This window comes from Thermobia domestica, chromosome 4 (assembly GCF_964235325.1).
Source record: "Thermobia domestica chromosome 4, izTheDome1.hap1.1, whole genome shotgun sequence".
Classification (NCBI taxonomy): Eukaryota; Metazoa; Arthropoda; class Insecta; order Zygentoma; family Lepismatidae; genus Thermobia; species Thermobia domestica.
This window is the reverse complement of record NC_137457.1, coordinates 262,766,895-262,793,877: the sequence shown is the minus strand read 5'-3', so window position 1 is coordinate 262,793,877 and position 26,983 is coordinate 262,766,895. Positions and strand designations below refer to the sequence as shown.

The 26,983-nt window shown below is 35.3% G+C and overlaps 1 long non-coding RNA gene across 2 annotated transcripts in view; it reads left to right on the top strand.

The window, feature by feature from the left end:
• LOC145683496 (uncharacterized) overlaps window positions 1-22,815 on the top strand; it is a 56,838-nt gene extending 34,023 nt beyond the window's left edge. For both annotated transcript variants that reach the window (XR_014131122.1, XR_014131123.1), the window contains 2 exons: window positions 4,062-4,240; window positions 22,441-22,815. This is a non-coding gene — a long non-coding RNA (uncharacterized LOC145683496). The remainder of the gene's footprint in view (window positions 1-4,061; window positions 4,241-22,440) is intronic.
• The last annotated feature ends 4,168 nt before the right edge of the window (window positions 22,816-26,983 follow it).

Genomic DNA, 26,983 nt, shown 5'->3' with positions numbered 1-26,983 from the left:
GATGCCATTCGATTTTACACGTCTTACTTAATCTACACACTAAATTTCAACTTGCGCAAGTGAAGGGATCCAAAGTCATGGGGGGTCAAAATTTTGTCAAAAGGGGTTTTGGAACTCTTGATTTTCTTCACTCAAAATTGATGTTATTCGATTTTATACGTCTTACTGTACTTAGTGTAGACACCAAGTTTCAAATTGCGCAAATGAAGGGATCCAAATTTATGTGGGGTCAAAATTTTCACCAAAAAAAGACGGTTTTAGGACTTTGGATTGTTTTTCACTTGAAATTTTGAATCGCGGAAATTATAAACCCGGTCATAAGTTAAGAGGGGGTCAGTTTGCAAACTGGTATAAAATTCAGCTTATAGGCCCCTAAATTTGAATAGAAAATGAGTTCATGATTTGGCAACGCTGCTTTGATAATGTATAAATTTGAGAACGCTTGATTGTAGAAAACCAATACTGTTCTGAGAGAAATCATATACCGACCATGCTCTACTTTTTCCCAATAATTGAAAGGTGGCCAGAACTAGAAGGCATTGATGAAACCAATTTCAATTATTTCAAGAATGAAGAAGATTTAATTGTATTCATTGCAAAATATAATCTTATTCCGACAATTGAAAACACTAAAAAAGTGAAATGTAATATGTTTATCCGATACGTACACAAAAGATAAAGGTGGCCCCGCGTAGCGTAGTGGCTAACGCTCTCGTCTTTGGTGCGAGCTGTCCCGGGTTCGATTTCCGGTGGGAACACTCGTAAAAGTGTAACAGTTTTTTCAGGCCAGCCATCTTGAGTGAGGTTTTTCCTTGGTTTCCCCTCATTCACACCAGATAGTTGCCCGGATGGCACCTAACATATGGTCCCAATCCGCTTCCTTCCTTCTTCAATCCATTCTTCCTTTCGTTTCGTCGGATAGTGTGCTCACCGAAGGACGTCATCCCTCTTATACGTGACGGGCTAAATGGCCTTCGATGCTGACAGCCCAGAAATCTAATTCCTTCCTTCCCCACAAACGATAAAGACAATTACAAAATTGGGTTTGTTTTCATCTGCAGAATTTTAATAATATAATCCGCTCTCGAACACTATTTTCCTAAAAATCCCCTATATTCTTGTCAAAATTTTGACCCCCCCATAACTTTGGATCCCTTCACTTACGCAAGTTGAAATTTAGTGTGTAGACTAAGTAAGACGTCTAGAATCGAATGGCATCAATTTTGAAGTCAAAATATGAAAAGTCTTTTAACCCCTATTTTTTGACAAAATTTTGACCCCACATAAATTTGGATCCCTTCACTTGCGCAAGTTAAAATTTAGTGTGTAGACTAAGTAAGACGTGTAGAATCCAATGGAATCAATTTTGAAGTCAAAATATGAAAAGTCCTATAACCCCCTATATTTTTATCAAAATTTTGATCCCCATAACTTTGGATCCCTTCACTTGTGCAAGTTGAAATTTAGTGTGTAGACTAAGTAAGACGTGTAGAATCGAATGGCATCAATTTTGAAGTCAAAATATCAAAAGTCCTAAAATCTGCCTCCGACCGGTTCGGTTTAAGGTCGGTTTATTTCAGAAACCAAACCGTATTTCGATTCGACTGGAAAACGAACACACGATTTAAACTTTTCCAGGATATTCTTAAATCTTTAGAGAAAAGACCTGAAAAATGTAGTGATTTCGTTCAGGTTAAGCAACTTTGAATTTTCTGCTTTCATTTTTGGAACGAAATTACGATTTCTCAGTTTTTTAGAGTATTTTTGCTATAACACATATCAAGAAAAAATAAAACTTTTTTTTTCCGGTTCTCGGTTACCTCTTTGAAACAGGAAAACTGCAATGTGATTTACGATTCCAGGAACCGTCCAGGTGTACAACAATGTCGGGTCCAGTACTTGTAGTGCGACATCTTCAAATCTGAATTTTAACTAGCTCAGAAGTTGGTCCAATTTTCGACCATTTTTGTTCAAACCAAGTAAACATTTTGAACCATTTAAATAAACAAGGGAGGACCATTTCAAAACTTGGCCCTTTCGATTCCTCTTGTGGGACACCTTCAAATTCGAATCTTATCTAGTTCAGAAGTTTGTCCAATTTTTGTCCAATTTTGTCCAACCAAGAAATTTTTTTTACCATTCAAATTAACCAAGAAGGGCAATTTCATAATTTGGCCACTTCGATCACCTGTAGCACGACATCTTCAATTTCGAATTTTAACTTGCTCAGAATTTTGTCAAGTTTTGTCCATCCAAGAAAAATATTATATCACTAAAATTAACCGAGAAGGATCATTTCAAAATTTGGTCACTTCGATTACCTGTAGTGTGATATCTTCAAATTCGAATTTTGTCTAGCTCAGATTTTTGTTCAATTTCTGTCCACTTTTGTCCAATCAAGGAAAAATTTGAACTATTCAAATAAATGAGGGAAGGCCATTTCAAGAATTTGGTTACTTCCATCACCTGTATAGTGCGATATTTTGAAATTCGAATTTTAACTAGTTCAGAATTTTGTCCATTTTTGTCCAACCGAGAAAAGTTTTGTATCATTTTCAAAATTTTGGCCTTTACGAACACATGTAGTGTGACGTTTTAAAGCTCCAACTGCAACTAGCCCAAAGTTTTGTCCTATTTTTATACATTTTTTACCACCAAGGAAAAAATTATCATTCAAATAAACGAGGGAGACCATTTTAAAATTTGGACCTCTTCAATCACCTGTAGTGCGACACATTCAAATTCGAATTTTAACTAGTTCAGAATTTTGTCCGTTTTTGTTCATTTTTGTCCAATCGGAAAAAAAGTCGTACCATTCAAATAAACGACGGAGGCCCATTTCAAAATTTGGCCACTTTGATCATCTGTAGTACATTTTCAAATTCAAAATTTAACCAGCTCAGAATTTTGTCCGATTTTGGTAAATTATTGAACCACCAAGAAAATGATTTGTACCATTCAAATTATCAAAGAAGGGCTATTTGAAAATTTGGGCCACTTCGATCACCTGTAGTGCGATATCTTTAAATTCGAAATTAATTAGCTCAGAATTGTGTACATTTTTGCACCATCCGGAAGAAATTTTGTACCATTCAAATTAACAAAGGAGAAATGTTTTAAAAATTTGGCCACTTCGATCGCCTGTACTGCGACATCTTCAAATTTGAATTTTAACTAGTTCAGAATTTATTGGTCGAAGTGGCCGAAATTTTAAAATAGTACTCCTTTGTTAATTTGAACGGTACAAATATTTTTCTTGGTGGTAATAAAATGTACAAAAAATGGACAAAACTCTGAACTAGTTAAAATTCGGATTTGAAGATGTCGCACTACAGGAATCGAAGTGGCCAAATTTTGAAATTGCACTCCCTTGTTTATTTGAATGCTACAATTTTTTCTTGGTTGAATAAAAATGGAAAAAATTTTGAGCTAGCTAAAATTCGAATTTGAAAATGTCGTAAAACAGGTGATAGAAGTGGCCCAAATTTTGAAATTTCCTTCCTTCCTTTGTTAATTTGAATGGTATAAAATTGTTTTTTTGGTTGGACAAAAATTAGCAAAGATTGGACAAAATTCTGATCTAGTTAAAATTCAAATTTGAAGATGTCGCAGTACAACTAAATTGACTCCACAATGTCTTACAAAGTTCAAGGGTGTGGAATAATTTCCACTTATATAAATCAATTCACCAATAATAAATACTTCTTAAAAAATAAAAAAAGAAGTATACATAGCACAGGGTGAGCCAAAAGTCTTAAGACAGTCGAATAAATTCTAAAATATGCAACAGACAGGAATGAAATGTCACTAGTCACGTTACTTTCAAAGGAGAAAACGTCACAGACCATATTGCGTTTCCAGAGGCCGTCCTAATATCCGCGATCTTGGATTTAACTTCAAAATTTCAAATGGGAATGGTTATGGCACAGAATTTCCATTTTCATCTTCCTTCATCTAGTACCAGAATTTTCTCGCAAATTCAGATTTGTAATTGTTTTTTTTGACTAACTCTAACGGTTTTTACGATATTTAATGTTTTGTTTCGTTTTCTCTCGTTTCAGGTTTACCAATTAAAGATATACGTCACTAAGTCAGAATGTATAGTCTAGAGATTGTAATGTTGCACCTGTACAAACTGCAGTTATTTCAGCCTCATACTGAAGATGACACTGATCGTCAAGTACAATTTGCAGAGTGAGCCACGCAACAAATTCAAGAAACACCGGGTTTCGCACATCAGGTAATTTTGTCTCAAGAACCTGTTTTGTACCTCAATGACGAAGTTATTATGCAAAACCATCAATATTCGTCTTATGTCAATACGCATTGGATTGATTCCAGCAAAATGGTAGGAACACCGAAGACAATCGTATGGTGTGGAATTTGGTGAACACGAATTATAGGGTGCTTTTTCATTGATAGGACCATAGGAGTATCTGACATGATAAAATTGGGAGGGGGGACTAAAGTACTAGTAGACCCCAACTAAAGTTACGTCAAATTTATTACTAACGGGATCCCCTCTTTCTACCTTTACCAACACAATTCAACATAATTTTTTCCCACCACCGGTAGGCTACCTTTCCCTCCTCCAGAAAAAGAAAAATTTAGTTTCTATATAATATGGTTCTAGACCTTGACATTCCTACCGATGAATTCCTTCTCAGTGTTCTTAAACGCATTTGCAGCAATCTAGTTTTATAGTCCTCATGTATTTCGATTTTTTAACTAACAAAATATGTTACAATGGCACGTAAGTTTTAAAATAGTCTCTAAAAGAAGTCTTACGATGACGATTTGATTGCGAATTTCGAATTTTTGATTTTTCTTCTTCTTCTGTATTCTTAATAAACTAAAAAGGTATATTATCTACCTTTTTTTTTTATTTCGCAGTATGTTTCTGAACTTGTCCAATGAACCATCCTCGTTAACTTCATTTCCCGTTTTAATTTCTAAAATATACAGTTTATTCTTGCTATCATCCCGCTCCTCAATGTATTCTTTCCATCTTCCTCAAGTTGTAATTCGCTTATTTAGGCTCATTTTCATCTTTATTTTCTATAGTCTCCCTTGCTTCCTTCTATGTAAATGCATATTAAATAAATTAATATAATTTATTAATATTATATATATATATATATATATATATATATATATATATATATATATATATATATATATATATATATATATATATATATATATATACATTCATATATACATTCATATATACATTCATATATACATTCATATATACATTCATATATACATTCATATATACTATTCAAATTTTTATATCTTTTTAATTCCTCTAGTCACCTTCGCTTCTACGTGTATTGTCCCTGTCTTTGTACAGATTTCCTTCTCACGAAATTCGCAGATTAACATTCTATACATCTTTTCCTTCCCTTCTCCAGTCTTCTTTCGTCATGAAATCCAATTGTTGCTGGTTAAACAATGAAAAAAGTGTGTGACTGCAGCCGAGACTACTTTGACTAACCAAGAAGTGTAACTTTTGAAAAAAAAACTTTGAAAGTGGCATACGTCAGGTGGACACTTTTAATCACATCAACCTAATGTTTCATAACAGAGATAACTTTATTTGTTCTGCTATGTTTATCCTGCTTCTATATAGATCTAAATACTTTCAGCATTGATCACTGGCACAAATCCCGGGGAGGATGAGGGTTACATGTCTCCTCTAATCTTGTAACTGGGGGGGACTGTCCCCCAATAATCCGATTTGAAATGTGCTTTTTGGAGAGAAATGTGATGATTTATGTCCGACTACCACAAATGAAAATGAGATGAAATAGATGTCCCTGCAGAATAAGCCTCAAATCTGCCCGCCTCACAACGTTGAAGACAACTCTGTCCCCCTGATACTCCATAACATTATTTTTCAACTTCATAAATCTTTTGAACATCGCCGAATATATCTATATCTATATCTATCTATCTATATCTATATCTATACCTGGGGGCCACGGTGGCTCAGTGATAGAGCATTCACCTCTGGTGCTTCGGGTCCCGGGTTCAAACCCTGCTCCCTCCAAGTAGACTTTGTGGTGGACAAACACCGTGTGCGTGGGTTTTCTTGAGGCTCTCCTGTTTCCTCCCACTTTCTTCATTCCACCATTTCATTCATCTCTCATCATCACCGTCTCCTTTAGCCTAACCGGCATATACGTGGGACGTAAAACTCAAAGATTTAATTTCATTTCTATATCTATATCTATCTATCTATCTACATATATATATATATATATATATATATATATATATATATATATATAGAGAGAGAGAGAGAGAGAGAGAGAGAGAGATGGGAACGGTCTTACTCGTTCCCCCAATGTTGGAGACAATTTTGCGCCGCTGACATTGATCCATTTATCTCACACTCAAAATATTTGGCAAAATACAATACGCGAAATCTGGAGCGGTATCTAGAATTAAAGGACATTGCAGCCTTCTTTTCACTTGCTTAAATATCATTTGCGCATTGTTCTAGTGTAAAATGACCTCTGAGCCTATATACGTACATTAGCACAACTGAAACATTACATTTAAATATTAGTATCATATCTCTCAGTTAGGTAGGTGAGGCTATCACACACTGACCCACAAATTGGCAACCCTATTTCTGTTGTTAATAATTGACCACATTTTTTGCTTTGATGCTTTTCTGGGAGCACATTTCTAGCACCATTATTTGGCATTAGTTTGGGGGCTCCCCGTTTTGTGGGCGGGGCTAGCTTCACGCTGGCCCCCAACTTGGCTAACCTATTTGTGCGGTAAATAATTGAGCAATTTTTTTTGTTTTAATGCTTTTCTGGGAGCATATTTTCAGCACTATTATTTAACACTAGTTTGGGGGCCCTCCATTTGGTGGGCAGGACTAGCTTCACACTGGCCCCCAAGCTCGAAACCCTCTTTGTGCGGTAAATAATTGAGTATCTTTTTTGTTTTGATGCTTTTCTAGAGGCATATTTTTTAGCACTATTATTTGTCACTAGTTTGGGGGCCCCCGTTGGGTGGGCGGGGCTAGCTTCACGCTGACCCCCAAGTTGGCAACCCTGTTTGTGCGGGGACCGCGGTGGCTCAGTGGTAGAGCGTTTACCTCTGGTGCTTGGGGTCCCGGGTTCGATCCCAGCCCCCGCCAAGTGAACTTTGTGGTGGACAAACACCGCGTGCGTGGGTTTTCTCGGGGTTCTCCCGTTTCCTCCCACTTTCTTCATTCCACCATTTCATTCATTACTCATCATCACCGTCTCTTTTAGCCTAACCGGCATAACCGTGGGACGTAAAATTCAAAGATTTCATTTTCATTTTCCTGTTTGTGCTTTAAATAATTTAGTACCTTTTTTGTTTTGATGCTTTTCTAGGAGCATTTTTTTAGCACTATTATTTGTCACTAGTTTGGAGACCCCCGTTGGGTGGGCGGGGCTAGCTTCACGCCGACCCCCAAATTGGCAACCCTGTTTCTGCGGTAAATAATTGAGTACATTTTTTAAAATGCTTTTCTGGGAGCACAGTTTTAACATTAGTATTTGGCACTAGTTTGGGGGCCCTCCGTTGGGTGGGCGGGGTTATCGTGAAGCGAAAATTCATCTTCTAATTTCTTCGTAATTTGAAGAGCAAATTTTTTAAATTTTGTATTTTGTGAAGCAAATTTTTAGCACTTTTTGGTACTATTTTTTTAAAAAAATGTGCTCAATTGGGATAGGCTAGTTTCACGCACGTATATCAAAAATATTATTATTTTGCTCTCCCTATCTAAAATTGCGTTATCCAGTAATTAATTTAGAGTTTCTGTTGGTGAATATTTGTGAAAAAATTGTTCAATCTATCCTAATATACGCGTTTATCAAGAAACGTTTACTCTTTGTCTCTCTACCTTTATTTATATCTATAAATATCAACTTCATTTAATGGTTTTGAAGCAACTAAGTCACTTTAGTTTCTACAAACATCATTTTCATTTAAAGGAATTGATACACTTTAGTTTAACGTGAGTAATAACAACTTAGAAACATTATGCAATTATTTTATCTGATAATTATAACTTGAAAGTGAATGGTAAACTCAAATTAGTCAATTAATATATTATATAGCACAGTTGATTGAATTATAATTTAGCAATTTGTTAATAATTTGGGGCAAGATGACTATATCTGTTCATGCTACACGCATATATCGTAAATGTTAACTAATTTAGTTTTACATTATTTTAACTGTAATAAAACACAGCGGTCAATATTTTTTATTCATCGATAGGACTTTTCTGAAGAATAATTAATACTTGCTTGATATATGATTTGTTGGGGTTTGATAGGAGTTTAGCGTCTCCTATAGCACCAAGGCTATATGAGATGTAGACATATAGCTTAACGTGGGATACGAACCACCTAAGCTTCCGCCAGCACCATCTAGAGTTGTGATAATGTATAATTAAAGACGATGTGAAGTGAGTAAGTATTTAAATGGGAATACGAATTTTACTATACACAAGGTGACCAGAACTTTTACTTTAAAAAACGGGACGCATACGAATCGGCGAAGGGTGGGGGGACTTCCACATTGCATTTTGGGACAGCAGTGTTTTCAATTTAGAAAATATACAAGTAAGAATGATAATACAGCGTTTTTAACTTAAGTACTAGACCTATCCAACAATACTTTTAACTACTTGAACACTCAGAGTTCTCACTCAATTCCCACTTAAACCACAGAACATTCAATTCTCATTTGAATATTCGGAAATTCTAGGCACGCCTGAGCCTTCCCAATGAGTGTTGGTACGGAAGAGTAGAATTTGCATTGTCCATTTATATTTTGAATAATAATTACGGGATATCTGGGTCATTTTTGCTTAAAAACGGGACATTTAGGCGTCCCGTTTGAGAATCAGAAAAAACAGGACAACAGTTGAAAATAAGGGACTGTCCCGGCTAAAGGGACTGTCCCGGTCACCTTGCTATACAGCATTCTTTATAAGTTGAGCAAATTTTTAACTCAATTATGTTTCGCGCTATTTTGTAAGTATTTTATTTTTTCAAATTCAGACGTTTGCCTTTCACGTCTTTAAAATTGAGTAAGGTAGTAACCAATGTATTTTCAAAAAAATTCAAAGAACAATGATTTAGGTGCAGAATTTAGTGCTGAAGTCAATTGTTCATATAGGGACATAAGCTACAATATAATCGTCGTAAATTTGTGATTTGAATTTATTTGATTTTTTAAATTTAAGTTATTGCTCTTTCTTACATGCAGTATTAACTCTAGGACAAATTGTAATTAGGGGTGTTCGATAAGGCTGAGGAACTATCGAACTTCGGGACTGAAAATTTATCGAGTTGTCATCGGTTACTCGAAACCTTTCGAGTATTTGAAATTATCGAAGTTTCGGGTATTATCGAAATTTCGAGTATTATCGAAGTTTCGGGTATTATCGAAATTTCGAGTATTATCGAAGTTTCGGGTATTATCGGAATTTCGAGTATTATCGAAGTTTCGGGTATTATCGACATTTCGAGTATTATCGAAGTTTCGGGTATTATCGAAATTTCGAGTATTATTGAAGTTTCGGGTATTATCAAAAGTAGTGATGGACAGTTCGGTTCCTTCACCCCTCCAATGATTCCTTCTTGCAGCCAAACTAATCAAACAACATTTTTCATCTGATAAGTTATTGCAAAGTTGTATTTGTGAGGAGAAAGGAAAGCGTGCAGAAAGGGATTGCTTTTTCGTCCCCTCCCCCCCACACACAGAAAGCGTTCATTTTTTCCCCTGAATTTTATCTTTTGTTTGTTATTTGCTAACAGCTAGTGTATTAGTGTTGCCAGAGATACGGTCTTAAACGTACAAATACGGTAATTTGCTCTTCATACGATATAGTATACGCCTAACACCTCAACCATATTAATCACGCACGGTGTTGCTAAAATGTTATAGCAAAATTTTCTTTTTAAGCCAAATGTGTTATCTTCTGTCGTGTTTGCTTTATCTTAATGGCCACTAGTTCACACATTGCCGCAATCAGATATAATGATGCTTTGGACGCAAACTCCCCCATTAACCTTTCAGTAAAATAAATGTTAGTCAAATCAGTGGTGATTTCAGGGGTTGTTCAGGAGGAATATTTCCCCACAAACATATCTCTGATCATGTTCACCGTGGTTTACCAGTATTTTTGCTACTTTCACCCTCCGTGTATTCAAAATCTCCCGGGGTAGGATTACCATAATTTCTGGATATTTTTAAGAATGATGTGTGTGTTTATTGAGAAGTTAAGAAAAGTCTAATCTTAACTTCCTAAAATGCTTATGCTCATTTTCTATACTTAAAATATATTTTTTATATTATTGTCTTAATTATTTTCCTGAGTAAAGTATTCTTGCGAAGAACACCTTATCGTTATTGATTTTTTCATAAATATCAGCACAAGACAGAATTGCAAGCCAAGCACTTGACCAAACACAGCGAAATTTCTCAGTCTTCCATTTTCCCTAAAATTTCGGGCATTAGTTAATCCAGACAATTTACCGGATCGGGCTTGAATTTAGGACGTATGATAAGACTACGCGGGGAAAACCTTGAAATCATCACTAAGTTTAATGAAGGTGAAAAACGGAAATAAATCTATTTCCTCGACAGTGAATATACAGTGTAGCATATGTTCTATACAGTTGGTTTGTATATACATTATGATGAATCCACACACTAGCGGATCCAGAAGCGTCGTTTGGTGGAGGCAGATTGCTTCCTGGACGAATAATGTAGGTTTTAAAAACGTAAGAGTTTTGCATCAATTTAGAATAACTTGGTGCATTATTTTATATAGAGTGTTTCAAAACAACACCGCCAACGTTTGGGTTGCCACATTACCTAATTTTAGCGGATACCACCAGATTTTCAGGTCTTATATTCGTCCCCCGCTTAATCATATCTTAATCACGAAAAACCACCCGCTTTTTTGGATTGGAGAAAAATCTAAGACGACTTTGTTGATAAAGTGTTGTTATATTCAACGTAAACCGCTACATTTCTGTGTCAATCTCAATCACGAATGGACAGATGACAGAAACAAGATGAACGCAAAAACTGTCAAATTATTACTACTGGTTTTGTACAATATGAAAGACGTATCATGAGTAGAATTTTATGATAAGATTTTATGCCATCGAGATTTTTTAAAGGAAGTTAAAGGGAATGAAAAATGTAAAAAATTTGGCATAATCATACACATTTTGGTTCAACCCATGAATACTAATGATCTCATGGGTGCGTATTTCTTTGATAACATTCCGTCCAGTTCAACTGAACACGTCTATGTTGTTACGTAATCTATATGTTCAACTAGCCTTTATATATTCAGAAATGATTGCAAATTGAACCTACGGATCCTTAGCATATTGTTTAGATTAGATTCATTATTAGTACTTTTTCTTTTAAAATGTTTATACTGTATTTCATATATTGTGAAACTATGGTATTTTCGTATGTTAGTATGACTTCAAGTAGAAATCTTTGAAAATGATAAGAAATTTTATAAGAGATAGACCAAGACTCCTAAATATGTTTTAGCTTTCTTACGATAAAAGTTTAGAAATTATTTTGTATTCCTTAGAGAGAAAACCGTATGAACAACATCTGCCATATATTGCTTGCTTTTTTTTTAAATGTCTTACAAAAATCCTTATTAGAGATATTTTACTGTAATACTTATTTAATAATTACTTTACAATTCGAGACTCACATTTGTTGAACTTAATAAAACATTAAAGGCAAAAACTAAATTTTCTTTACTTTAGTTTTGTTAGAATAGTACATTGGAAGTGTCACTTAACAAAGAAAACACTAAAAAAATGGTCAGAAGGATCGTCAGTATTTCTAATACACAAATTCACATCAGTACTTACGGTTTAGAATTCCCCGCTTTTCTAATTTCAAAATATGGCAACCCTATCCTAACACCAAGATAAAACAAAAAGTATAGACCAACCTGGGTACACAAATGCTTCCTTTTGGAGTTATAAGATGCCGAAAACATGAATAAATTAACTTTATAGGTCTATAGCTCCAATACTATAGGATTTACCGTAGTCCGGTCAAGATTTTATTTAGGAACTAGTATGTGCCCTATCCAAATATCCAAGTTTCAGAATGATCCGAATATCCCATATGATCTTTTTGCTGACATTTTCACTATAGTAACTTAAACACACTTTCCAGCACCTTTTCAGCTTGAATTAGCAGTATAACCTTGTTTCCCATAGAAAAATATGATTACGACCGAAGTGCAATGTAATCGCAATCGATTTCAAAGACATTGGCTTCTTGTTTCGGAAAAGAAAGAAACAGTGAAAAGTAGTCTATTGTATGCAGGACACAACAGGAGAGATAGGGTCTAATATTTCTTTCAACAACTGCAAAGCAAGTAACTGCACGACCATCTTTCTTTGAAAGTCTGTTTGCAATAATATACGAAGCAGCTGAGAGAACTCTTGAGGAAATAATGTTTTCTATTTTTCCTTCAGAAGTGATCGGAAGTTATTTTAATTTGATATGGAAATTGAATCAGAGCCATCGAAATGTAAGTCAGAGGATGTGTGTTTTTCTCCCCTTTTTCCTTCATCCCTTTTGTCCCTCCCTGGTTCGATCCCCGACCAAGTAAGTTTGTGGTGGACAACATCGTGTCCGTGGCTTTTCTCGACGTACTCCCGTTTCCTTCCACATTCCCATTCCACCAATTATTCCATCATCATTCACTTGCCTTAATCATACTTCTCTCTTAGCTTAACAGACATAATAGTAGGTCATTAAACTGGAAGATTTCACTTCATTTCATTTTCCTTTAGTCTTCGTTCTGTCATATGTAAAGTTCTCCCTTGTGCATAGCACCATGCCATGTGGGCCTGTAGGGAGTGTGTCCTCAGTCGTAGATGAATGTGGTGTTATCGGCACCACGCTAGGGGTGTTCGATAAGGCTGAGGACCTATCGAATTTCGGGACTGAAAATTTATCGAGTTGTCATCGGTTACTCGAAACCTTTCGAGTATTTGAAATTATCGAAGTTTCGGGTATTATCGAAATTTCGAGTATTATCGAAGTTTCGGGTATTATCGAAATTTCGAGTATTATCGAAGTTTCGGATATTATCGAAATTTCGAGTATTATCGAAGTTTCGGGTATTATCGAAATTTCGAGTATTATCGAAGTTTCGGGTATTATCGAAGTTTCGGGTATTATCGAAATTTCGAGTATTATCGAAGTTTCGGGTATTATCGACATTTCGAGTATTATCGAAGTTTCGGGTATTATCGAAATTCCGAGTATTATCGAAGTTTCGGGTATTATCAAAAGTAGTGATGGACAGTTCGGTTCCTTCACCTTTCCAATGATTCCTTCTTGCAGCCAAACTAGTCAAACAACTTTTTTTTATCTGATAAGTTATTGCAAAGTTGTACTTGTGAGGAGAAAAGAAAGCGTGCACAAAGGGATTGCTTTTTCGTCCCCTCCCCCCACACACAGAAAGCGTTCATTTTTCCCTGAATTTTATCTCTTGTTTGTTATTTGCTAACAGCTAGTGTATTAGTGTTGCCAGAGATACGGTCTTAAACGTACAAATAGGGTAATTTGCTCTTCATACGATATAGTATACGCCCAACACCTCAACCATATTAATCACGCACGGTGTTGCTAAAATGTTACAGCAAAATTTTATTTTTAAGCCAAATGTGTTATCTTCTGTCGTGTTTGCTTTCTCTTAACGGCCACTAGTTCACACATTGCCGCAATCAGATATGATGATGCTTTGGGCGCAAACTCCCCCTTTAGCCTTTCAGTAAAATAAATGTTAGTCAAATCAGTGGTGATTTCAGGGGTTGTTTAGGAGGAATATTTCCCCACAAACATATCTCTGATCATGTTCACCGTGGTTTACCAGTATTTTTGCTACTTTCACCCCCCGTGTATTCAAAATCTCCTGGGGTAGGATTACCATAATTTCTGGATATTTTTAAGAATGGTGTGTGTGTTTATTGAGAAGTTAAGAAAAGTCTAATCTTAACTTCCTAAAATGCTTATGCTCATTTTCTATACTTAAAATATATTTTTTATATTATTGTCTTAATTATTTTCCTGAGTAAAGTATTCTTGCGAAGAACACCTTATCGTTATTGATTTTTTCATAAATATCAGCACACAGAATTGCAAGCCAAGCACTTGACCAAACACAGCGAAATTTCCCAGTCTTCCAGTTTCCCTAAAATTTCGGGCATTAGTTAATCCCAGACAATTTTCCAGATCGGGCTTGAATCTAGGACGTATGATAAGACTACGCGGGGGAAACCTTGAAATCATCACTAAGTTTAATGAAGGTGAAAAACGGAAATAAATCTATTTCCTCGACAGTGAATATACAGTGTACCATATGTTCTATACAGTTGGTTTGTACATTATGATGAATCCACACACTAGCGGATTCAGAAGCGTCGTTTGGTGGAGGCAGATTGCTTCCTGGACGAATAATGTAGGTTTTAAAAACGTAAGAGTTTTGCATCAATTTAGAATAACGTGGTGCATTATTTTATATAGAGTGTTTCAAAACAACACCGCCAACGTTTGGGTTGCCACATTACCTAATTTTAGCGGATACCACAAGATTTTCAGGTCTTATATTCGTCCCCCGCTTAATCATCTCTTAATCATGAAAAACCACCCGCTTTTTCGGATTGGAGAAAAATCTAAGACGACTTTGTTGATAAAGTGTTGTTATATTCAACGTAAACCGCTACATTTCTGTGTCAATCTCAATCGCGAATGGGCAGATGACAGAAACAAGATGAACGCAAAAACTGTCAAATTATTACTACTGGTCTTGTACAGCGGTGGACACTTCTAAATGGTCCACCTTAGCCGTAAATCTCCATATGGCTGTACCATTTAGAAGTGTCCACCGCTGTACAATATGAAAGACGTATCATGCGTAGAATTTTATGATAAGATTTTATGCCATCGAGATTTTTTAAAGGAAGTTAAAGGGAATGAAAAATGTAAAAAATTGGGCATAATCATACACATTTGGTTCAACCCATGCATACTAATGTATGATCTCATGGGTGCGTATTTCTTTGATAACATTCTGTCCAGTTCAACTGAACACGTCTGTGTTGTTACGTAATCTATATGTTCAACTAGTCTTTATATATTGAGAAATGATTGCAAATTGAACCTACGGATCCCTAGCATATTGTTTAGATTCATTATTAGTATTTTTTTCTTTTAAAATGTTTATACTGTATTTCATATATTGTGAAACTGTGGTATTTTCGTATGTTAGTATGATTTCAAGTAGAAATCTTTGAAAATGATCAGAAATTTTATAAGAGATGGACCAAGACTCCTAAATATGTTTTAGCTTTCTTCCGATAAAAGTTTAGAAATTATTTTGTATTCCTTAGAGAGAAAACCGTATGAACAACATCTGCATATATCGCTTGCTTTTTTTTTTTTTTAACTTGTCTTAGAGAAATCCTTATTAGAGATATTTTACTGTAATACTTATTTAATACTTACTTTACAATACGAGACTCACATTTGTTGAACTTAATAAAATATTAAAGGCAAAAACTAAATTTTCTTTACTTTAGTTTTGTTAGAAAAGTACATTGGAAGTGTCACTTAACAAAGAAATCACTAAAAAAAAAAAAAAATGGTCAGAAGGATCGTCAGTATTTATAATACACAAATTCACATCAGTACTTACGGTTTAGAATCCCCCGCTTTTCTAATTTCAAAATATGGCAGCATTATCCTGAGACCAAGATAAAACAAAAAGTATAGACCAACCTGGGTGCACAAATGCTTCCTTTTGGAGTTATAGGATGCCGAAAACATGAATAAATTAACTTTATAGGTCCATAGCTCCAATACTATAGGATCTACCGTAGTCCGGTCAAGATTTTATTTAGGAACTAGTATGTGCCCTATCCAAATATCCAAGTTTCAGAATGATCAAATATCCCATATGATCTTTTCGCTGATATTTTCACTTCAGTAACTTGAACACACTTTCCAGTACCGTTTCAGCTTGAATTAGCAGTATAACCTTGTTTTCCATAGAAAAATCTGATTACAACATTACAACAACAAGTGCAATGTAATTGTAATCTGTTTCAAAGACATTGGCCTCTTGTTTCAGAAAAGAAAGAAACAGTGATAAGTAGTCTATTGTATGCAGGACACGACAGGAAAGATAGGGTCTAATATTGCTTTCAACAACTGCAAAGCAAGTAACTGTACACCATCTTTCTTTGAAAGTCTGTTTGTAACAATATACGAAGCAGCTGAGAGAACTCTTGAGGAAATAATGTTTTCTATTTTTCCTTCAGAAGTGATCGGAAGTGATCACTTCATTTCATTTTTCTTTAGTCTTCGTTCTGTCATATGTAAAGTTCTCCCTTGTGCATAGCATCATGCCATGAGGGCATGTAGGGAGTGTGCCCTCAGTCGTAGATGAATGTGGTGTTGTTGGCACCACGCTTCGGCCGCATCCCCCCCTCCCAGGTACGCATTGAATCTGAGGTTGGTAATGCCTAGAGCCGCACGGCATCTTATGCACAAAATCAAATATCGCAAAGTAACCAAGAGCAACAGATACCTGACATATGCATTTAGACCAATCCTCTTTAAAAATCGGATAATTCATTCGAAAGTTATCGTAGCTTTCACACGCCTACGCCCAAAGTAAGAACAAATACTTCAATTCGGGAAAAATCCCCTTGTGGTATGGCAACCAAAACAATAGGTGTCTGGTGAAAGCAAAAGAGAGCATTTTAAAATGAGTTCCATCAAAATCGGACAATCCGTTCGAAAGTTATCGTCGGATGCCACATGCAAACAGACAGACAGGACGACCTGTAATAGGGAGCTTCGCACCCAAAATTCTCAAGGTTTGTTTTACGACAATCTCAAATACTCGAAGGCATTCAAGCGCCGGATAGTAAATTTTCGAAACGGAAGTTTGATAAGTCTTCAGCCTTATCGACTTTCCTTACCTCTACCTATATCAGTAGCTCTCGCTATACAGAACTTTAAATTAAACCCTCGAAATCATATTAAAATTATTTTTCTGCCTGCCCCGTTATTGGCGCAATCGGCAAAGTGACTATTAGTAGACTAATGGTGTCTTGGATTCCAATTCCATTCAGGTGATGCATGTTTTCTCTTCCTCTTTCTCTCTTTTGACAGACTGCTTAAACCTTATACAGATCTGTGGGGAAAAAACTTTTCCTTCACTCCATTGCTAAGGAGAGAAGTTTTAAAATAAACACTCTGCATATATGTAATACATATTATATACAACTATGATAACCTCGAATTCATTGTTTCTTCCGAACACTCCGATAATCCCGAACTTTTCAAAATATTCAAGCGACTCGACAAATGCGATCATATTGATATATTTCTGTATTTGCTGCTTTCAAACAATTCGAGACTCTCGAAGAGTTCGAGTGTCTCGAAGTTGTCTAATGTATCTTACATTTCGAGTGCCTCGAACACTTCGAGAGTCTCGAACATTTCGAGAGTCTCGAACATTTCGGGAGTCTCGATCATTTCGAGAGTCTCGAACATTTCGGGAGTCTCGATCATTTCGAGAGTCTCGATCATTTCAAGAGTCTCGAACATTTCGGGAGTCTCGAACATTTCGGGAGTCTCGAACATTTCGAGAGTCTCGAACATTTCGGGAGTCTCGATCATTTCGAGAGTCTCGAACATTTCGGGAGTCTCGATCATTTCGAGAGTCTCAAACATTTCGGGAGTCTCGAAAGTTCGATAATTCGATAAAATTAAAATTATTTATCGATGAAACGGTTTTGAAATTTTATCGAATTGTTATCGATTACTCGATTATCGGAACAGCCCTACACCACGCTTCGACCGCATCCCCCCTCCCAGGTACGCATTGAATCTGAGGTTGGTAATGCCCAGAGCCGCACGGCATCTTATGCACAAAATCAAATATCGTAAAGTAACCAAGAGCAACAGATACCTGACATATGAATTCAGACCAATCCTCTTTAAAATCGGACAATTCATTCGAAAGTTATCGTAGCTTTCACACGCCTACGCCCAATAAGAACAAATACTTATTCGGGAAAAATCCCCTTGTGGTATGGCAACCAAAACAATAGGTGTCTGGTGAAAGCAAACGAGAGCATTTTAAAATGAGTTCCATCAAAATCAGACAATCCGTTCGAAAGTTATCGTCGGATGCCACATGCAAACAGACAGACAGGATGGCCTGTAATAGGGAGCTTCGCACCCAAATTCTCATGGTTTGTTTCACGACAATCTCAAATACTCGAAGGCATTCGAGCGCCGGAGAGTAAATTTTCGAAACGGAAGTTTGATAAGTCTTCAGCCTTATCGACTTTCCTTACCTCTACCTATATCAGTAGCTATCTCTATACAGAACTTTAAATTAAACCCTCGAAATCATATTAAAATTATTTTTCTGCCTGCCCCGTTATTGGCGCAATCGGCAAAGTGACTATTAGTAGACTAATGGTGTCTTGGATTCCAATTCCATTCAGGTGATGCATGTTTTCTCTTCCTCTTTCTCTCTTCTGACAGACTGCTTAAACCTTATACAGATCTGTGGGGAAAAAACTTTTCCTTCACTTCATTGCTAACAAGGGACATCACCCAATTGTCCGGCTCCGATTTCAATGAAATTTTTATTGCTGATAGAGGACATATATTCATTACTTGTGATGACAGAAATTTTTGCCATCGTGCATGTTTTCTATTTTTTAATAATTTTTAAAGGTTGTGATCTGGTTAATAGAGATTACTGCTGAAGTCCCTTACTACCCTTTGTAAACGGAGTGTAAATGAAAGAACAACCATGTAGATACGTATAGGGTCTAGGGAGAAGTCGTATGGTACGTATGACCTTGACGGCAGCCATCTTGAAATCCGCCATTTTGAATTAAGGTCAAGTTTTTTAAATGGGAATAGGGTAATATGATACATACTTTCGGGCTAGAATTTAATCAGGAAAACAATGGTGAAGTTAGTTTTAAGATGCGCTCATTTGGTGAAAAGTTACAGCCATATTAATTGTTTATACTTACTATGTGCCTAAGTCCCTTATCTCCGCTTCTAACCCGCGTATTAATGATTATAAGTGGATAAAGGTTTCGGTAATACATATTATGCCTAGAGGGAAGTGATACGATAAGGGTATCATTGACGGCAGCCATCTTGAAATCCGCCATTTTGAATTCAAGTGAAGTTTTGAAAACTGAAAACAATAGCATGTGGCACCAAATTTTAATAGTAAATTTTCCCCAAAAGCCACTGGTATGCTTAGTTTTGTTCTATAGTTAACTAGTATAAATTTATGACTCTTCTAATGTACACGAAACGTCCATTATTCGATCTTTCAAATTGGCAACACTCCTAATTTTCATCGCATGTTTTAAGATTCCAACTGGCACTTTGCAATTGTTTCCATGGCTCATGTTTTCTAAATTTATTACATTTTTTAAGAGTTGCGATTTGTCAGTTCATGAATAGTGTTGGGATAAGCATCCAGCAATCTTTCTGAATTTTGAAGACTTGCCATGTAATTATTAATTTCATAGACAATGTAATTATTTATTTCCTATACCTGCAATTCAAAAACTCGTTTACTGACATGAATCATCGCAAAACGAAATAACTCCAACTTTGCATTCAGGTAATACCGGAGACGTAGCTTATAATGGATAGTAGATGAGACGAGAAATCAAATGAAAATTCACTTCAAAACAGGAAACGAAATATGACTGTTGTGTAAATCAATGGTCTTTTGTTTTGTTTTATACTTATTTGTTTATTGTATATTTATTTATTTATTTATTTTCTATGGCAATATTTTAGCTAGTCAGACAAAAAAGTCATTCGTTTTCTAGTTATTGTTGTCGATGGTTCATGTTTGTAAGATTTATAATCAATATTGATCGGGAACTCGATTAAGTTACACCTTTTTATAAACAAGTTACCTGTTTTCATATTTTGTTCATGGTACAAACAGTGTGTTGGGAACAGTCATATTACGTCTCTTTGATATTTTCTATCATTGTTGCTGTTCCTTTAAAGTTGTATTTATTAAAAAAAATACTGTTTGTCGTTTGCGCAACATGTAGGCTAAATTTCATGATAATTGTGAGTTCGTGTTACACCAATTTCTTATAATTTCATTTGTATTTCTTTACATCATATAAGTCCATAGGTTCCTCATGTACTTTGGGTTAAAATAAATAATTACACTGCCTAGGAAATTAATAATAACATGGCAAGTCTTCAAAATTCAGAAAGATTGCTGGATGCTTATCCCAACACTATCCATGAACTGACAAATCGCAACTCTTAAAAAAATGTAATAAATTTAGAAAACATGAGCCATGGAAACAATTGCAAAGTGCCAGTTGGAATCTTAAAACATGCTATGAAAATTAGGAGTGTTGCCAATTTGAAAGATCGAATAATGGACGTTTCGTGCACATTAGAAAAGTCATAAATTCATACTTGTTAACTATAGAACAAAACTAAGCATACCAGTGGCTTTTGAGGAAAATTTACTATTAAAATTTGGTGCCACATGCTATGGTTTTCAGTTTTCAAAACTTCACTTGAATTCAAAATGGCGGATTTCAAGATGGCTGCCGTCAATGATACCCTTATCGTATCACTTCCCTCTAGGCATAATATGTATTACCGAAACCTTTATCCACTTATAATCATTAATACGCGGGTTAGAAGCGGAGATAAGGGACTTAGGCACATAGTAAGTATAAACAATTAATATGGCTGTAACTTTTCACCAAATGAGCGCATCTTAAAACTAACTTCACCATTGTTTTCCTGATTAAATTCTAGCCCGAAAGTATGTATCATATTACCCTATTCCCATTTAAAAAACTTGACCTTAATTCAAAATGGCGGATTTCAAGATGGCTGCCGTCAAGGTCATACGTACCATACGACTTCTCCCTAGACCCTATACGTATCTACATGGTTGTTCTTTCATTTACACTCCGTTTACAAAGGGTAGTAAGGGACTTCAGCAGTAATCTCTATTAACCAGATCACAACCTTTAAAAATTATTAAAAAATAGAAAACATGCACGATGGCAAAAATTTCTGTCATCACAAGTAATGAATACATGTCCTCTATCAGCAACAAAAATTTCATTGAAATCGGAGCCGGACAACTGGGTAAGGAGAGAAGTTTTAAAATAAACACTCTGCATATATGTAATACATATTATATACAACTATGATAACGTCGAATTCATTGTTTCTTCCGAACACTCCGATAATCCCGAACTTTTCAAAATATTCAAGCGACTCGACAAATGCGATCATATTGATATATTTCTGTATTTGCTGCTTTCAAACAATTCGAGACTCTCGAAGAGTTCGAGTGCCTCGAAGTTGTCTAATGTTTTTTACATTTCGAGTGCCTCGAACACTTCGAGAGTCCCGAACATTTCAGGAGTGTCGAACATTTCGGGACTCTCGAACATTTCGGGAGTCCCGAACATTTTGAGAGTCTCGAACATTTCGGGAGTCTCGATCATTTCGAGAGTCTCGAACATTTCGGGAGTCTCGATCATTTCGAGAGTCTCGAACATTTCGGGAGTCTCGATCATTTCGAGAGTCTCGAACATTTCGGGAGTCTCGAAAGTTCGATAATTCGATAAAATTAAAATTCTTTATCGATGAAACGGTTTTGAAATTTTATCGAATTGTTATCGATTACTCGATTATCGGAACAGCCCTAATTGTAATATGCTGTTAGTATGTTTTAGGCAATGTTTTATTAAAATTTAATTTGTAATATATAAGTTTCCTTCAGATTCCAACATTTAATATAAACAATGCTAATAATACAACTCTTTTATCTTTCTTAACAATCTCAACAATCTCAACAATCATAAATTCTTGGACAAGATCAAAAACTATAATACTACTTAGGCTACTTTTACATACTACTTTAACTCCCAGAAAATTGTGGCAGATTAAATGTAGAGATTCAGATACCTGCTGGTGTGATAAATCAATTGGAACAATTAATCATTTGATATTTCAATGCGAATTATTCAACAAAAATCGAGACAAATTTATGAAACAAATTGTTAAATATTTTCATACAATACCTGTCAATATTAATTTTATTTTAACAAGCATAAATCAAGAGTTTTTACATATCTTTTTACAATTTCTACAACAAAACAATTTAAACATATAAAAAAAGTTTAATAATATATTTTTCAAACAGATTGATGACAGATTACAAAGCATACTGGAATTCAAAATTTCTCAAAAAAAATTTATCCTACATAATCTTTATGTTTGATCTTGTGTTTATTATTTTGATTTTAGTTACAAGAAGAATCCAGTGTTCGACCAAGAAGTTTTCAACTCAAGACTTTATATCAGGAACCATTAATCAAAATAGCAGGACATAGGCAAACTGGGATGAGATAAGATCTGTGCCTTAAATCTCAACTCCTCGAAAGAGGATAAAGAAATTTGGAAAGAGAAAATAGTGTACGACTATCATGTTATATGCCTGACATCTATGGATGAATTATGATTGTATAAATACATACTACTCCAATGATGAAAGTTCATTTTTAGTTGGCAAGTGTTTTAAAAATTGTGATACTACTGTTATACAGAAGTTTAAGATGTAACACCACGAAATTGTAATTATCCGAAGATAATGAATAAAAGCAAAATATTTATAATCTACAACTGATGATGACTACAAGTTAATTGATTTATTAAATTATGAATGGGCCCATAACCATGTTTGACATTCAACCTGGAAACTCATATAAAGTTCCAAGATTTGTAGCTCAAGAAATATTTTATTTATTTTGTATTAATATTTTTTAGAAAGGCAATATTTTGAATCCAAAATATAAATACTTTTTTCTTATGTCATTCCTCGAGATAATTACATTTTTCTTATCACATATAGAAACTTAAAAACAAAATTGACGAGCTCTTGGCTACATAGATAACACATTGACCATTAGAGTTGATTAGACAGTCTGTGTATCATGTGTATCTCAGCAGAATATAGAACAGAAGGACCATCATGATTATGTTCGTAAACAATACGTTGTATCGAAGATAAAAATAAATGAATATGTTTAGTTCTAAAGGAGCTAAGTGCCAAAATATAAAAATTTCTATTTTTTAAAAAATGACATATTCACAGTATGATCATACAACAAACGCCATCTATGAGCGTTGTTATAAACTACAAGGAAACAGATTGGTACATAGACCCATAATCAAACAAAAAGTATATTGCCAAAATTAGAGGCACTCAACTCCTTTACAACTAAATTCATTCAAATATTTGGAAAAAACATTTGAGACAGCTTTATTTGATTTTATTTATGCTATTTTGATAAGAAGACGACCATTTATTTAGAAATACGTAACTAAATATTTTCAAACCAAAATTGGTAATGGTGATTTTACTTTGCTTTTCACAAGCTTAAGTATTTTTTTCGAAATCTACATACTTGAAGTTAAATTATTTACTGTCAGGAATAGAAAACATGAATTGTTTTTAAATTCATATGCATATGGTACTCTAAACATTAATCAAATTCTATAAATGAGGCTTTTGGTATTCCATCCGTGATTTATATTTTATTCGAATTAACGTTTTAAAAGCATCTAACTGTCTTAAGAGTCTTCATCCCGGCGAAGTTAAAATACCGCTAATTTTACAGTAATTATGTGATATCTTCAAATAGATAAAAGATAATTGAAATGTGGAACAAGAGCGCCCTAGACAATATTATTTTGCGTGAGGTACCGTTATCACAAGTCGCCTAGTGGCTTTCCGTTTTCAGATGTTTAGAAACGCGAAAATAAGTGCCGATTTTCAAAATGACTCGAAATCGAAAGCAGATAAGTGAGTCGTGATAACGGTTTCTCATGTAAAATAATATTGTCTAGGGCGCTCTTGTTCCACATTTCGATTATCTTTTATCTATTTGAAAATATCACGTAATTACTGTAAAATTAGCGGTATTTTAATTTCGCCGGGATGAAGATACTTAATCATCAGAGATTTATTAATTTGAGGGAGATATTTTCTAAATAATAGAACTTTGATGATAAAGGCAGTCAGATGCTTCTGAAACGCATACTATTTTCACGCTCGACCCTAGCCAGAGGAATTAAATACACGTTTCTGATTGGTTGAAGTTATCTGTTGGCCCGCCAGTACACATACTAATCGAATTTGCACAACCCGAGTGTAACGTAATGTCACGTGGTATTATTATGGAGGCAACGGTGGAATAAAACGAACCCTTGCGGAGCTTCTAATCCCTTTCGCTCGCTTAGTTATGTTTCGTAACGTAAGTAAATATTTTTTAAATCAATAAAGTTGTGTGTGCAAAGTGGACTAATTACCAGGTGACATTACGTCACGACCGAATGGTGCAACTTCAATGTAAATTTAACTACATCCCAAGGAAGGCAAGGAAGCGTATGCCTACCTTTCTCCCTTTCTAATTCCCACTATTTCCTACACCCCCTCGCTTCGCGAGGGCAGCATTCCTTACTCCCCTGTTGGTTTATAACGTCATTGTTTATAAGGACTATTTTAATAATAAAAATGTTACGAATTTTTTTTTTTTAATTCCTTAGTCCGAGTTTGAACCCATGCCAAAAGTGATTACTACTCCGTTTGCTAGCATGATCGGCTACGAGGGCCAACAGTAGCAAGCGTTTGATTTGTGCTATATGTATGCTACGAGGCGAGAAATGGAGAACTCCAACCAATCAGAATCGTGTATTTAGCTCCTATGGCTAGAGTCGAGTGTGATTAAAATATATGCTTCTGAAACGTTAGTTCGAATAAAATAGTGAACAAATGAACATCAAAAGCCTTATTTATTGAATTACAAATGTGTCTGAGAAAATTGAGTAGAATATATGAATTAAAAAATAATTCATCATTTTTTAAATATATTAATTTTAATTCTTAAAAAATACTATTTTTAGAACTGTTTTTATATATTTTAGACATTATCATATTCAAATTCTTTATTTGTCATGATGTCGAATGTTTCGACTGTAAATAAGATTTCAATTTGGAGAACAATAGTTTTCGGATGGTAGACAATATTCGGAGTTTGACATTTTTGTACGTGTTTTATGTTCTTATGTATCACCAAGGTTATGAAGGACCTAACCTATAATATTAAACCTCGACTAAGACTTGAATCTGGTGTAGTTGGCGGTTGCACTGACCGGCCATAACATAAGATCAAATCTCAACGAATAGGGTTATTCAAAAAGCCCGCCGGTTTTGTTACATCAAATTATGAACCTTATTTTTTCAAAACACACTAACAAATTTCATAAGTATGTTAGTCATATTTCAGGTATGGTGAATGACGTCGGGCATATGCCCTCCTCTACTGTGCTGGCATGCAATAACTCTGTTCGTGAAATTCGCTATGACTGAAGTAGGAGATCCGGGAACCCCTCTTGGAGCAATTAGATTGTTTCGCGGGCAGCATGACAGGTGACACCATCCTGCTGAAACCACAACTCCTGAATGTCCATTCCATCGAAATGAGGTCACAAAAACTGTCTTATCATTCGGTGCCTCATTTCAGTCTAGAACCGCGCGAAGTCGGTTAATAAAAAGTTTTCACAATTAGCACACGTTTGCGCTGTAGTAAACTGCTACAGCCCGCGGCCCGGGTCGGACTTAAGCCCTCGGACTCGGCCTGAGCCCGTGCAGACCTATAAGACACAGGCTGAAGAAATGCGAGAAATTCAGACTAAGGCGACAATCTGAATGTTTGTGGGTAGAGCAACAATACAAAGCAAATGAGAAAATGAGAAACAAAAATTTTGCCAGACGATCCAAAACCGGTGCGCTTTTGAAATAACTCTTTACGTGCCCCATCAGGCCATCATACAATCTCACATCCAAGATAGCTGGAAAGAGGATCATGACACTGGATCCGTTTCTCACAATATTCGGTTAACGAATAACAACGATATACCACATTATTTTTATGATGCCTAATATACAAAATGTACCCACCTATTGTAATATGCGAAAAATGCTGCATCTGTTGTTCAATCTGGAAACCATGGAACATATTTGGTATTCAATTCTACCGTACAGTTTTCCTTTTATCATAACACTTGTATATCCATAGAAAATATTTCCAAAGGACTTTTCCAAAGCAAATATTTCCAATTTCCTTCTGATTTGAAATGCAATCTATTGGTGGAACCGAAACACAACTTTGTAGTAAACGAGGGGATAAAATGAGTATATATAATTGAAGTTTCTATATATCATCACTTTATCACTTTATCATGAAGACATCTTAATTGTCAAATGCTTACAAATGATTGGAGCTAGTCAAATGTTTACGAGACAAAGAACCAACGAATTGTTGTGCGGTGGTTGACTGCATCTTCTCTATTTGGACGACAAATGTTTTTGGTTGCTGCAGTTTGCTCGAGGTCGAGTTTGAATTCATACAGTAACAGTTCACTTATCAGACGTGGTTGAGTACCTATTACACATTTGCCTGGTGTTAATGGGGGAAACCTCACTCAGGATGGCTGAACCAGAAAAGATTTTTCACTTTCTCGACCAAAAACCGAGGACCACTTGCACCACAAGCGAGAACGTTAGCGGCTGCGCTACGTGGGGCCACTGCATCGTAAATGGCAGAGGTGTTTTAATCATAATGTAACAATATGAGACGTACGACTATATTAGTATTTTGTTAGTGTATAGTTAAAATAAAGAAAACTAAGTGTGGGCTGAATGCTGTTATTGCACCGTAACTTAAGCTCAGTGAGAACATTTTATATACCATGGTGATTTTAATTAGTTGGAATTTATTGCAATAAA